At 40.9% G+C, this 14553-nt stretch overlaps 1 protein-coding gene across 1 annotated transcript in view; it reads right to left on the bottom strand.

The window, feature by feature from the left end:
* Nucleotides 1–2658, bottom strand: part of XB5871033.L (provisional ortholog of core 1 synthase, glycoprotein-N-acetylgalactosamine 3-beta-galactosyltransferase 1 L homeolog) — a 34188-nt gene extending 31530 nt beyond the window's left edge. Inside the window, exon 1 of the mRNA XM_041580993.1 lies at nt 2572–2658. The gene's annotated coding sequence lies outside the window, so the exon portion shown is untranslated. The remainder of the gene's footprint in view (nt 1–2571) is intronic.
* Nucleotides 2659–14553: the final 11895 nt, after the last annotated feature.

The following is a 14553-nucleotide window of genomic DNA, read 5'->3' as shown; positions in this document are numbered from 1 at the left end:
TGTGAGGAAACCAGTGATACGGACCACCATAGGGTGTGCTGAGAAGAGAGCAACCAGGGAGAGCAGGGCAAAGGGCTCTGGGGTCATTCCAAGTCTTTAAAGTTGTGGACAAACAGGAACATAAAACCGTTTTTTTTTATTCACAACATGTTTCGCGCTAAAGTGGCTCTTTTTCAAGTGTTAATCAGTGCACATTACAAACAGGGGAAAATCCATATATACTCCACCCCCTTGGTGTGATAGGTTACTAAAAACGTTAACTCATCGAGGTCACTGCAGTGGGGATTTGTTAGCCTGGCCTCATATCATATAATGTAATCAGTGTAACTGTGGTGCTTATAGTCCAGTTTAGTGAAAAATCCAAATAGTCCAATAGCCAATAAAACCATAAAAATGGTAGGTTACACTTTACCCCCTGTACTGCTTTTCAGCCTACAAAAAAGATTCTTGGGGGGATGCTCAGGACAAAGAAAGCTTCAGAGGGTAGGGGCTATGCCTAGGCTAGCAGGCTATGATCGTACGGTCAGGCTTATGTGAAAACGTGTGGTATGGACCACCATGGGGCACGCTGAGAAGAGAGAAATCAGGGAGAGCAGGCAAAGGGAAAAGGGCTCCTCCTTGGTGGATGCTCTTAAAAAATTACATTTGGGGGCAGATTCACTAACTTCGAGTGAAGGATTCGAATGAAAAAAATTAGAATTTCGAAGTATTTTTTGGGTACTTCGACCATCGAATTGGTTAAATTCGTTCGAATTCGAACGAAATCGAACGAATCGAAGTAAAAATCGTTCGACTATTCGACCATTCGATAGTCTAAGTACTTTCCCTTTAAAAAAAAACTTCGACCCCCTACTTCGGCAGATAAAACCTACCGAAGTCAATGTTAGCCTATGGGGAAGGTCCCCATAGGTTTGCTAACCTTTTTTTGATCGAAGGATTTTCCTTCGATCGTTGGATTAAAATCGTTCGAATCGTTCGATTCGAAGGATTTAATCGTTCGATCGAACGAAAAATCCATCGATCGATCGATCGCAGGATTAGCGCTAAATCCTTCGACTTCGATATTCGAAGTCGAAGGATTTCAATTCGAGGGTCGAATTTCGAAGTATTTTTAACTTCGAAATTCGACCCTTAGTGAATCTGCCCCCTGATGTCAACTGGACTGCATTTTGTGGAGGGGACTTAATATGCTAAATGTTTAATGAAGCTGTGACCTCTGGTCCCTTATTTTTCCACAAGTTTTGATGTTCATTCTGGTTATTTAATTAGTAGGAGTCATTGGTAAGATTGAAATATTTGAGTTGCGGTGACAACAGATAGCAGCATAGAACATTTAGGGCTCAACCCTTGTTGACAGAAAGGGCCTCTGTGATTTATGGAGTCTGGGGAAAATGCTTCCTCGCACTTGCACACAATTTACAGTCCAGACTGCTATAACAGTGGCCAGATGGTAAAGTCTCTGTCCTAGATTAAAACTGTACAGGGGGCAGCTATACTGCACATATGCAACAGTATCAAGTGTTCTCCAAGGGGCAGATCTAATGAGTAAGGGCTAAACTCAACAGGAGATTTTGTAGGATGGTGTTGGATCGAAAGAGTGCATTTAACAAGTCCAATATAGTTACATGGGTCATAATGTAATGGGGCTGATACATACATTTTATGTGTAAACAACATGGAACATTCTCCATCCAACAAGACTGTCGAACAGGAACGCATCATAATGCATCTTCATCTGACAAGATAAAATCTGATGGTGTCTGGCCAACTTTTTTTCCATTGAAATACATTAATTGTCAGATGTAAGTACATGAAAAACGACATCATCTGACTTTGGTCCAGATTCAATTCAGTGAGAAAAAGTTATCTCACGGTTTATCACGTGAAAAGTCTCGGACAAGATTCTATTCGAGGAGAAAAAACTTTTCTCCAAATTCAGTGCCAGATTTTTCCCATAGACTTCAATAAAGTTTTCACGTGATAAACTGTGCGATAAGTTTTTCTGAATGGAAATCTCGAATATGGCCCTTTATGTGGTCTGACTTTACATCCATGCTATAGGTGGATCAGATTTCATGCATCCTACAAATCTTGTGCTGTTGCGTGGTGTTGTGTGGCAAGATCAGATAAAATTTGATCAAAATCTCCTACTTTCACAGGGTATAATGTGATGCCAAAACTAGCACTGCCACGCATCCTGTCCATTCCACTGAAAAGCCACAACTAGGAATTGAACACAGCTACTTGCAGTATATGGCATGATTTGCTGCATAAAATAAACACTGTAACAGCTACAGTATGTTTGCCTTATTCATGTTACACCTTGTAAGCTATTGACATCCAAGTATGCATACTGTAAACCGCAACAATTGCACTTCAGCTGCTGCAAACTACAAATTCCAAGTACATCCTCACCCATCAATGCTGAGAGTCAAAACTCTCCTGGAACAATAATGAGCTGACTTTGTTGAAGCTAAGGGTTAGGAAAGACAGAGTCAGAAAAGGGGTACAAAAAACACTTATGCAAGCAACAATACCAGTTACCATGAAGTACAAGGTAAACTTACTTACAGGAGCTGTGTTGACACGGATAATATTTTAAGAAAGGTTCCTTTTCTTGGTGTGTATATCCTGTAATGGTATGTGGGTAAAACTGGCATGTGGTTTCATAACCTACTAAATGTGCTTTTGTCAATGATTATCCCTGGTTATGTTTTATTGGCTTTTTTTCTGGCTTGTAGCCTATGACACATATTCTTTCCATATCCAACATGGCTCATTTGTTTGACTATCAATATAAGATTAAGAATGGTCAACAAAGGTGTCCCCCTTCTCAGTAAGTACTAATAAACCAAGGCTGGGATCCAAAAGTGTTTAGGTAGTGTCCCTATAATTATCCTTAATTAAATATTAATGGACTTTTTAAACATTATAATTAAAATGAAAACAAAGTCAATAATGATTCTAAACCAATATAGGCAGTCCCTGGGTTATGTACGCGATAGGGTCTGTAGATTTGCTCTTAAATTGAATTTGCATGTACATTGAAGCCTATACATTTACTTATTAAATGCAACAAGACACATATTTTTACCTTATTGTGCTCTGCAGTAGACAACACATGCCAGAGTGGATTGGGGCAGGTGGTTTACTAAAGCTAAATGCTAATAAAGGCCAAGCAAACCAGGGTCTACAATATGAGCAGTGGAAGAGAATTAGTACTGTTAAAAGCCATATCTGAATGGCCTAATTAGGAACACAGAAGTTTGGAACAGTAAGGGTCAGAATGCTGTGAGAAAAGAAAGTAAAGGATAGACTCGAAGCAGTACCCAAGGACATTATAATAGTCAGTGGTGTAAATAGAAGTTGGTATCAACTAGAAGCTATTATAGAAAACTACTTATCACTGCATTCCCCACTGGGCCCCTGTATGCTTTTGCTGAATTTCGAGCAAGGAACCTCTGGGTCTTTGGCTCTGTACCCTATCCTCTGGGCCAGGTGAGCAGCTAGCTCCTATCTGCTCCCAGCAACCTTACTGGTTGGAAAGGGTCAGCCAATCAGGGCTGACTTTGCCCTATATAAGCTCAGTCCTCCTCACTTTCTGTGCCTGAGCCTCTGTGTAATTCCACATTGTGGTATGTCCCTAGCTCTATTCCTTGTTCCCGTTCTAGTTCTCATTCCTGGTTCTCATTCATTGTTCTCACTCCTGCTCCAGTCTTGCTCCTGTTCCCTACTCAATTCATATCCTTCAAGCACTATTGGCTAGTTCCATTACAGCTTATTAATGCTTAGCCTTGGGATGCAAACTCAGTAACTTGTATTTTTTAATTTCAACAGTTATTCAACCAGAAGGTAGGGCAAACGCCCATCTCATACAAATCTTATTCCTTGTAAGCTGACAGTGAGTGGCTTTTTGAAGCAAGGGGTATGTGCAAAAGACCCTGGAGAAAAACCAAGGCTGTTGCGAACAGTTATATGGACTACTACTCTAAAGCTGGTCATATTTATTGGCTTCTCACCAATGGCTTGCAGATTTTACTTCAAGTGCACCATTATACCAGTGTGAGGTCATTCATCACTGCAGCTAAATGCATTTTAAGAAAAGATGGCTTTTGAGCAATGCTTTAAATATATAAAACTTTTTTTTTCTGAACTACACTGCCAGAATCAAACATTATTAAAGAAAAATAATAATAAAAAAATTAATCTGGTAGTAATTTAATCAATTCGGGCAAAGTACCTTCAGACAGAACGGCCGTTTTAAAAGGCAGCCATGGAAAAGATCACTTTGCTCAGTTCCTTTTGGCACCGTCAATTATTTCTGTTTATAATAAGCTAGTAGCTATAAAATGAAATGACTGGGTTTCGAGCAAGCTAATGGCTCTATCCGCATTCACAGGATCCCAAAGAAAGCTGAAATCAGTTGTTACCTTGACAAATCAATAGTTAAATCTGTGTAACATTTAGGGTAAGACTACACAAAGATCTTGGCGCGATCTGACATGTTGCGACAAAACGCGATCCGAAGCAGCACGCGATCCGACGCGACACCACTGTCAGATGTGTCGCGATGGATCAACGATGCAACAATTCTATCTCTTACCTTATCTCTGTCGCATGCGACTAGTCGCAGGAGTTTTGTTGCCGCACTTCGGATCGCACCAAAATGTACGTTCATGTAGTCCTACCCTTAGCCGAGGCATAATTAATACCAAGGGTAGGAAGGGTAGGAAACGGTTAATTTCATTAATATGTACAAACAGGAATGTTTGTACATGAAAAGAAATCAAAAAGGGCATCTACTGTATTTACAGATTTAAATTAACTTATTTTTTTAGAAAATGTTTTTGTTCTAAGCTAAAGAAGACATCAGCAGAGCTTCTTTGTTATTTTTTTTTTTTTTGGCAGCTTTCCCAGTAACTATCCCAGCAGTTCTTAAAGGAGAACTAAACCCTAAAAATTAATAGGGCTAAAAATGCCATGTTTTATATACTGAACTTATTGCACCAGCCTAAAGTTTCAGCTTGTCAATAGCAGCAATGATCCAGGACTTCAGACTTGTCACAGGGGGTCACCATCTTGGAAAGTGTCTGTGACACTCACATGCTCAGTGGGCTCTGGGCAGCTGCTGAGAAGCTAAACTTAGGGGTCGTTGCAAATTATCAAGCAGAAAATGAGGTTGGTCTGTAATATAAGCTGATGCTACAGGGCTGATTGTTAAATTCTCATGCTAGTTGCACTGGTTTCTGTGCTGCCATGTAGTAATTATCTGTATTAATTACTAATCAGCCTTATATTGTGACATTTATATTCTATGTGGACTGTATATCTTCTTGCACTTACTGAAACCTGGCTTTCTCCTACTGACATTGTGTCACCTGCTGCCCTGTCCTATTGGGGACCTTACTCATTCTCCCAGGCCTGGTAACAGATCTGGAGGTGGGGTAGGTTTGCTACTCTCTCCTCGCTGTACTTTTAAAGTTCCTCCGCTGTTCCTTCCCTATCATTCTCCTCATTTGAGGCTCACTGCATTAGGCTCTTTTCTCCTGTTTCATGTCGCCTTGCTGTTATATATCGACTTCCTGGACCAACCGTACAATTTTTTGACAACTTTGCTGGCTGGCTGGCTGCCTTACTATCTTTCATTTAACTCCCCATCCATCATATTAGGTGACTTTAATATACCTGTTAACCCTTCTGTCTCTAAACTTATTTCACGAACATCCTCCCTAGGCTTATCTCTATGCTCAGACTGCCCCTCTCACTCCAATGGTAAAACTCTGGATGTTATATTTACCAGACTCTATTCAACCACCAATTTTATTATCTCACCATTTCCCCTCTCTGATAACAATATGCTCACATTTCAACTCTCACTAACTCCATCCTCACCTCCTGCTATTCCCCATACACATACTTATGACTTGCAAGCTTTAGACATGTCACATCTCTCTTCTTCCTTTGACTCTTTCTGTTCCTGTGGCTACGCTGTCTACTATAGTACTCTCACCACAGACCTTAATGAGCTTGCTCCCACAAAACTAAACGTGCTCGACCCAAACCACTTCAACCTTGGCATACTGCTCATACAAAAGCTATCACGTGCACTTAAGCGTCTCTGGTGCAAATCCTGCTTAGAATCAGACTTTTGGAGCTACAAATCTGCCCTGCGCTCCTATTACACCAGCCTTTCCCATGACAAACATACTTAACTTCACTCATTAACTCTCTTTCTAAAAAACCGGTACAACTTTTCTCCACCTTCTTTCCCCTTCTCCACCCCCCCCCCCCATCGGTCTCTGCTCAAGATATTGCTGAGCACTTTAAAAACAAAATTGACACTATCAGAAGTGACGTTACAATACTCAACCCCCCTAGACTTCCACCACCCTCCCTTCACACTCCCCAGTCTCTCCTGTGCTCCTTTGTCCCTGTGATTAATGAGGGTGTCTCAAAACTTTTGGCCTCTTCTCACCTTACTACTAATACTGCTTGATCTCCCCACTGCATTTAACACTGTGCCTCTCCTCCTCCAGTCCCACCATTCTCTTGCTCTTCGTGACATGGCCCTGTCCTGGCTCTCTTCTTACCTCACTAATCGTTCCTTCAGTGTCTCCTACAATGAAGTTGCATCTTCTCCCCTATCTCTTTCTGTTGGGGTTCCTCAAGGCTCTGTCCTGGGCCCTTTATTACTATCCCTCAATACTTCCTCCCTTGGCAAACTAATCAACATGTATGGCTTCCAATACCACCTCTATGCTGATGATACTCAGATCTACCTCTCCTCGCCTGATTTCAACCCAGAACTCCTAACTCAGGTCTCCTCCTGCCTGTCCGCTATCTCTACTTGGATTTCGCAATGCTACCTTAAAGGACAAGGAAAGTCTAAAATATAATAAGGCTAGAAATGCTGTATTTTGTATACTAAACATAAGCATGAATTTAATGCACCACAAGCCTAACAAATGATTTATGTTTTCAAAGTTGGCCACAGGGGGCTGTCATCTTGTAACTTTGTTAAACATCTTTGCCTGACGCTGACCCTGCACATGCTCAGTGTGGTCTGGGCTGCTTAGGGGTCGTCATAAACAAAGCTGCTTGAGTTTTGCATGGCTGGTAAGTAAGGCGGGGGCTCCCCCTGCTGTTCATAAGTATGATTGTTTCCCTGCTCAGCAGTTAGGGACCATCTGACAATTCCTATCCACAGCAGTAAATGAAGGGAGAATTTCACTGCATTCAGTCAGGTTTCTTATAAAAACGGTACAAATTTTTTAATTAAAGTATATTGGAGAAAGGATTCTTTTATTTTTTTGCCTTTCCTTGTCCTTTAAATTAAACCTCTCTAAAAACAGAAAAGGTTCTCTTTCCTCCAACTAACATTCCGGAAGTATATATCGTAGTTAACAATTCCACTTTCATTCTGTCTCCCCAGTCCCGGTGCCTTGGGGTTATCCTAGACTCTGCCCTGTCATTCACTCCTCATATCCACTTATTAAATCATGTCACTTCCACCTAAGGAGCATAGACAAAATACAATCATTTATCACCCAAGATGCCTCCAAAATTCGAATTCACTCTCTCGTCATATCACGTATAGACTACTGTAACTCTCAATTAATTGGGCTTCCCTGCCAGAGATTGTCACCTCTCCAGTCCATAATGAACACTGCTGCGATACTTATACACTTCAGCAACCGCTCCTCCTCTGCCGTGCCACTCTGCCAATCCCTGCACTGGCTTCCGCTACCTTGCAGAATAATGACATTCAAAACCCTAAATAACTCTGCCCCTCTCTACATTTCTGGACTCATTTCTATATACTCACCCAACCTACGCTCCTCTACTGACCTGCAACTCAACTCTTCTCTCATTACCTCCTCACATGCTCGCATTCAAGACTTTGCAAGGGCTGCACCCCTCCTCTGGAATTCTCTCTCACGGTCTGTCCAACTTTCTCCAACCCTCCAAATCTCTTGAATCGCACTTATTTAGAGAGGCCTACCCTCACTCTGCTTAACTACGAAATGCAATACGACATACAGTACTACATCTCTCTTAGTTGTGATCTTGCCCACTCCCACACCTTGTGTCTTATTCCCTTCCCTTTAGATTGTAAGCTCTTTTGCACAGGGCCTTCCACACCTTTTGTACTGCTATTGGTTGTGATATATGTAACTCCATATGTTCTATGCATGTAATACATGTGATTTAGTTGTATAAATTTACTTTACAGCATTGCACAATATGTTGGTGCTCTATAAATACATGTTAATAATAATCATAATAATAATAATCCTCTTGTTTCGCGAGGTCGGCAAACGAGCGACTCTCTCCCCGATATGTCCACTTTGAGGTGGGTGATATCAGGCTGATATAATCGTGGGCCAGAAGCTGCTGGGGGCTGGTGTCTGATGATGTCAGATATAATAAGGCAGATTGTATCTAAAGGAGCTATAATGTAAAAGTAAGGGGTTTGCAGCAAAATAAATCTAGTGGTTCACTAGGGGTTAAGATGGACTATTATTTGGGGACATTTCATTATTGAGGGTTTTTTTTTTAACAATTGAAACCGAACCCAGGAATTTTCCAAGATAGACTTACATTTTGGCATTGGATATGGGTCTTTGACCTCTTTTATTTTAAATTTGACTCCAAGCAGTGGCGCAATGCAATGACATGGTGGTGCGTTATTACGGCTTCCTCATGCCAAAAAATTCATAATAGTGTATACTGTTTTTATCCTTTTTTCACTTTCAAAGGGGTACTTAAATAGATGATTGAAAGTGAACCCAAATAACTGTTTAAATCTCGCCAATCATCCTCTCCTGCTCTTGGAGCCTTAATGGATGCCAATATTGTGTATGCCTCAGTCTTCACTGCATCAACTACTTCTTTAAGGACACACTGTCTAATGCACTCAAAGCTAATGCAATAAGGTCTACTTTCCACTGTTACAATAGGGGGAAACAAAATAGCAGAACCACTGGGTATACTCTCTCTAAAATAGCCAAATAAAGAGATTATATTTAAAATGGGACCAACATGTTTCTTATGTGCATACACTTCCTCAGGTTGCCACAACCTCCTCCAACAAGGTGGCTAGTAAGGGTTAGTACTCCGCAGTGTACCTTGCTAGAATTGGGAGTCAAGCGGTAGGTTCAGGAATAGGAGATTCCTGGAGTAATTCACCACTGTGAAAATCTGTTGTGCTGGGGACTTGTTCGCCTATAAATTTGACTCTGAGTTGTTACCAACACTATGCCTGTGTGACATCATGAAGGTGTCTAAAGTCAATGTTAATTGTACCAACTAAGCAGCACCACTAAAGTTATTTAAAATGTTGTGTGTGTGGGTGTGTAATTCACGCTTAACGCTTCCTTTACCATTACAATGAAGAGGTAATACAGAGTGGGGGTACCAAAATAGTGTTAAATTTGGTGCCCAAGATTGGGCACAAAGGAGTCAAATCTCTGGTTGAATTCAGGGATGGCATTTGAAATGTAAGGAGTAGTGGTGAGGGGGGGTGCAAAAAAGTGGTTACTCTGTATTGCAGCAAGTGCATTGCTATTCTACACGTCATCTTGAAATGTAAATGTGTTCCTATGAGATCATAAAGTTACACATTTCTTCATATGATGTAATGTTTCCTTATGTCTGTTGATAAGTATGTACAGCTGTTGTCTAGGATTTGCATATGTTCCTCTATTTTTCCAGGATTTGTTGTAAACACAAAGTGTATTTATGTCATTGTGAGAGCATGAGATTTGCTTAAGTTTTAACTGTTGGTTTAACTATCACTCTGTTTAACCAAAGGTAATTTATGTTCAGCAAGGGTTTGTATGTATTATTCAATGCAGTGTCGGACTGGCCCACTGGGATACCAGGAAAAGTCCCGGTGGGCCCAGGTGTCAGTGGGCCCTTGTGCTGCTAAATATTTGGCCTATTTCATGGCCATTCCCTATTTCTATGAGAAAAAGAGGCTAAATAGATGGAATAATCAATTATAATATGTAAAGAAAAGAGACTAGGAGAATAGAGGTTGAGTGAGGAGAGGAAGAATAATAATAGTACTGGGAGTGGGCCCCTGGTCTAAGGTTTTTGGGTGGGCCCCTGGTGTCCCAGTCCGACACTGATTCAATGCAATATTTGCACATATGTCTTGACATCATTGGTATGCCATGTGTCTTACTCATGCATGTCTTTACCAATTTCTAATATGGAAAGTCCCATGTCTCCTCAATGTACCAAATATGTATAGTTTAATGGAGATTTCTCACTTGTATAAGTCAAAAACCTCCACCACTTCACTACCAAATTTTCAAAGCATCACTGCAGAGATTGGCATATTTTAAATTTCAAGGCCAAAAATTCCATTAGGTGTACCCTCGCAAATCATACATTTTCGGAAAGAACAGTATCTGACAATCACAATATATGTTTTTTTACTCTACTACTACTACTACTAAGTGCCAATTTTGCCAAAGTTATCGATATTTGTAAAAATGTATGCAATTTTTTGAAAAATGGTTTGAAAGCTTCCAGTTTACAGCATTATCGGGGGAATGTAATAAAAGTCGCAAAACAATTCGCACCAATAAAAAAAAAATCCACATCTCGCAATTTAATATTGTTCCTTAAACTGTTATTGCATTGCGAATTTTAATTGCGCACTCTTAAGAAGTGCTCGAAGGTGTCGTAATCTTTTGGAGCAGACATAAAGTCAGAACCCGACGAAATAGAATTTGGTGAAAAGGGCAACAAATTGAAATTTTTACACTTTGATAATTTAGCGGATTTACGATTGTTCACCTGAGCGAATATTCACCTGAGCGAATATTCTCCTGGCAAAATGCAGCAAATGTTCTCTTACAAGGTAAGTCGCTAGTGAAGTGTGTTGCTCTTCTTTTAGTAAATAGGCAATGGTGCTGCGAATTGTCTTTCCCGTCTGACCCAGAGGTAAAATGCTGTAAACTGGAAGCATTTAAATCATTTTTCAAAAATTGCATACATTTTTATAAAAACTGATAACTTTTGCAAAGCATTGCAGCTTGGTAGTTTGGATTAAAAACACATATTTTGTCATTGTCAGAATCTGTTTTTTTTCAAAAATGTATGATTTGCTAGGGTACTCCTATTGGACTTTTTGGCCTTGAATTTTAAATGATGACAATCTGTGGAGCAGTGCTTTGAAAAGTTGTAGACATATACAAGTCAGAATTCCCCCATAAAAATATATATTGTTGGTCTTCATTTTTGGAGAAAACTACATTAGAGTCTATGGGCATTCATGGCATCTTGTTTCTGCTTTGGGGCTACCAGTGGTATCTACTACTACACTATGTTGCTGTTTATCTATAGTTGCTGTATTACTACTAGCTTACAAACACAGGCACAACCAGGCCCGGACTGGCAATCTGTGGGTTCTGGCAAATGCCAGAGGGGCTGCTGTATGGTTCCATAGAAAGTTACCATATAGTGGGCTGGTAGGGGGCTATTTGGGCTGGTAGGGGGCTGTTTGGGCCTCTGTGTACTTGGAATGGCAGGGCCTATTTTGACTCCCAGTCCAGGCCTGGGCACAACTGATAATACATCTGACAACCAACAGATAAAATCTGGGTGCTTTGTATCCCACATTAAAATGAATCAACCATGTATTTATGTGTATGTCCTTATATAGACAGTGGGAGGGCTCAGATCCCTTTGGTCGATGTGGAAGGAGATGGGAAGGATAAAATGAGGAATGTGTTTGTCGCGTATCTATTTCTTTTGTCACGCATCTTTTTGTCGCACAAGTCAAAATGAGCTGCGTGGGGAATTTTTGACGCAGTTTCGCAAAACTTTTCCCACAAATTTGCAGAGAATCTGTACATGACAAAAATGTTTTGCTCATCCCTACTCTACAGCCAAAAGTGTCATGACACAACTGAATAAATACCTACCCTCAGTTGAAAGGGACACTTTGAAGGTAATTTCAACAGAAGACGTATGGGATTTTTATTGGCGAGCAGCCTCGTGTACCACTAACGTCACTATGCTTGTCGTCAGCTTGAGTGGTGTAAATGCTTCAACTATGAGATAATGTTTTCTTTGGAGTGATGAATGCCTTTCTCCCAGAGCTGAAACTAGGGGTAAGCAGAGTAGGCACATGCCTAAGGCACAAAGCTGGGGGGGCGCAGCGACATACATTCTCTGCCTCCTACCCCTAGTCCGGTCCCCTTTCTGCACTCAGCGTGTGTGCCAGTTCGCTCTTATCCGCGCAAGCCCGTGATAGCCGGTACGACCCGCCAGTTTGCCTGGGGTGCCTCTGTAACCGATGGTATCGTAAATCAGGCAGTTCCCCCTTTGTAATTGGACACCTAAGTGGTCCTTTAGTATACCTTCCTGTGTCCATTGGGATTGACTGTAGGCAAGGTTTGCCCACTAGGTGGCACCATGTAAAAGTATAAAAGGGTTTAGCCCCATGTGCTAAAGGTCTTTCCTGGGACCTCACCTCACTGTCAGGTGTTCTAGGCCCAGGTCTGCCATCTGGTAAAAGGTAGACAGAGTTATATAGGACTAAAAGTTTTGTCATAATTGCTCTAGGAGCAAGAGAAAGGCTCAGGGAAGATAGTGAGCAGCTTTCACTCCAACGAGGAGAAATAGTGGGGTTAGCACCCTGTGGTGAGTCCACCACTAGTGCAGGGACTTCAGTGGGTGAGTTGAACACCAATCAGGGTGCCAAGATACAAGACCCCAGGCTGAATATCCCGGCGCACAAAGCTCTACTTCATGGGAGGATTTGCCAGAGGAGCGTGATAACCTATTCTTGCGATTTCATTTCTGAAAGGGGATCCTGCTGTTATTATTCTGCTTGACATCAAAGTGCCTGTAAATTCATTGTAACTGTTCACTGTAAATAAACCAATTATTTTGCTGCAAGAATCATCTCCTTTGCTGCATGGAACTACAGCAGGTACCGGGAGTTGCAGGGAATTGTACAGGAACATGTGGGTCATTGGCACAGTACAAGCAGCAGTAGTCCTGGTCACACACAGTGAAAGTGCACTCAAAGGTGTGCTACACCATCATCATCATCATCATTTATTTATATAGCGCTGTCAAGATACGCAGTGCTTGTACACATAGTTTTGGAAATTGTGACACCTTATGGGTATTAATCACCTCAGGAATTAATCGGCAATAATATATCTTACTTTGGGATTATTGGCTTCATTTAATTATTTTATTATTTTCATAGTTTTGGTCCAAGTGAAAGCAAACCATTAAACTATAGGGTAAAGTTTAGTTCTGTGCTTCCTACTTGGACAGTTTGGGAAAGGTCATTCCTGTTTCAGCATAATAATACCCCCATGCACAAAGCCAGGTCTGTACAAAATGTGTTTGCTGAGTTGAGAGTGGAACTGACCTCAACCCAAAGAAATCCAACTCTTTTCGGTTCATTATATTTGCTTTTGTCTATCACCTCATATTGCATCATATGAGAAGGCAGCTCTGTCCATTATAACTTCAAAGTGGCTCATTCGTCATTTTGGTTTGCGCCAGATGCATCCAATATATCATCAAGTGGCTAGAAATTAAACACAAGATTAGCAAATATAGGCATTTGAATAGTTTGTACGTGGATACATCTATTTGCCTTGTACAGTTTGAACAGTGGAGAGAGTGATAAAAGCACAGAGATTATTCCATGCTGATGTCAAATTCCAGTCAAGCAAGATATAATAGTGATGATTCATTAAAACACAGCAGAGTAGAACAGTATTACAACTGATTTTCTCTGAAACATGTGATTTAGGAATTTTCTTTAGGACCCCAAGTGGCACATAGTGATGGGCTTATTTATTCGCCAGATGAATTCACGTGATTTGCAGCTGGCGAATGTATTCACCGGCAGATGTGCGCTGGCGTCCAAAAAAACAGACGTCGCGTCAATAATGAGACGCCGGTGCCGTTTTGCAATTTTTTAGCCGTTTCGCGAATTTTACGGGAAATTTGCTAATAAGCGAAATACCCCAAATTCGCCCATCACTAGTGGCACACGCAGACACAAAGTACTAGCATTAAGAGCCCTTTCCACCACAGTCACTTGTATGAAAATATAGCAAACTAATCCCCTAAAGATTCTAAAGAAATAAAGAGAGCTAGGAAGTTCTCCTGATTCTGTTTTGATAAATCTGTCCCCACGGATTACAGGGTTATTTTCTAAGCAGGGTGATGATACCACAAGCAGTATTTCCAGGATCCACTAATGCTGACAAGGAAGCAATGCAGAGGTTCAGTGCCGCTTTCCATCCTATTGATGATTACTTCCAAGACAAGTGTCAACCAGTTGCAACTTGTTTTGCAGAAAGGTCTTGAAACAATGAAATACAATATGTTTTAGGCAAATCTTAGGCTGATATATGTACATCTTATAAAATACAGGATTTTAGAAAAAGAAACGACTTAAGGAGAGTTAATTAAGTTGGCCATACACGGGCGATAGAAACTGCAATTATTGATACACAGGTTCCCTCAGTATTTCCATTCTAATGAAAATTCTTTATTTTCTTG

The sequence above is a fragment of the Xenopus laevis genome, chromosome 2L, assembly GCF_017654675.1.
Source record: "Xenopus laevis strain J_2021 chromosome 2L, Xenopus_laevis_v10.1, whole genome shotgun sequence".
NCBI lineage: Eukaryota > Metazoa > Chordata > Amphibia > Anura > Pipidae > Xenopus > Xenopus laevis.
The sequence above is the reverse complement of the archived record's forward strand: the minus strand, read 5'-3'. Positions and strand labels throughout refer to the sequence as shown.